The sequence below is a fragment of the Scylla paramamosain genome, chromosome 9, assembly GCF_035594125.1.
Source record: "Scylla paramamosain isolate STU-SP2022 chromosome 9, ASM3559412v1, whole genome shotgun sequence".
In the NCBI taxonomy this organism is placed as follows: domain Eukaryota; kingdom Metazoa; phylum Arthropoda; class Malacostraca; order Decapoda; family Portunidae; genus Scylla; species Scylla paramamosain.
Window position 1 is genome coordinate 27,507,501 of NC_087159.1, and position 770 is coordinate 27,508,270.

Consider the following 770-nt stretch of genomic DNA (forward strand, 5'->3'; position numbering starts at 1 on the left):
TTATCCTGAAGTTATAACCGATCACAGATACCGAAAGGAAGAAGGAAAAAAATAAAGAAAAGAAGAAAAACTCGAAGATATATATATATATATATATGCGTGCATTTCTTGCTTTCTTTATCTTTTCCTTTTTTTTTTTTTTTTAGTTTCGTAGCCTTCTTTCTTTTTTGTCGTTGTTTTTTTTGTTTTTGTTTTGTTTCATTTTTTTTTCTTTTCATTTTTCGCTGTGAGTTTCGTTCGTATGCTTTGTTGCTGCAGCTTCTGATAGTCGAATTGATCTGTGTGTGTGTGTGTGTGTGTGTGTGTGTGTGTGTGTGTGTGTGTGTGTGTGTGTGTGTGTGTGTGTGTGTGTGTGTGTGTGTGTGTGTGTGTGTGTGTGTAAAAGAGATTATATAATGTAGGTGGGTACATTTTGCAACGTTAGGTAGATGTCAACGATAGACAAGCTGGTAAACTGATGTATAAATTATATAGACAGATAGATAAACAGAAGGACAGAGAGACAGGTAGATACACAGATACACAGACACATTGATAGAAGCAAATGCATAGACACAAAGTAAACATACATGTACAAACAGATGCACTCTCACACCAGCAGCAGCAGAACCAGACACGTACACACAAACAAACAGCCAAACAGACATATCATACAGACATACAATCATATAACAAAAAGTAGAAACAGACATACAATCATATAACAAAAAAATCGATAAATAGATAAATAAACGCTGCCAAACCAACATAAACAATAATAAACAAACGGC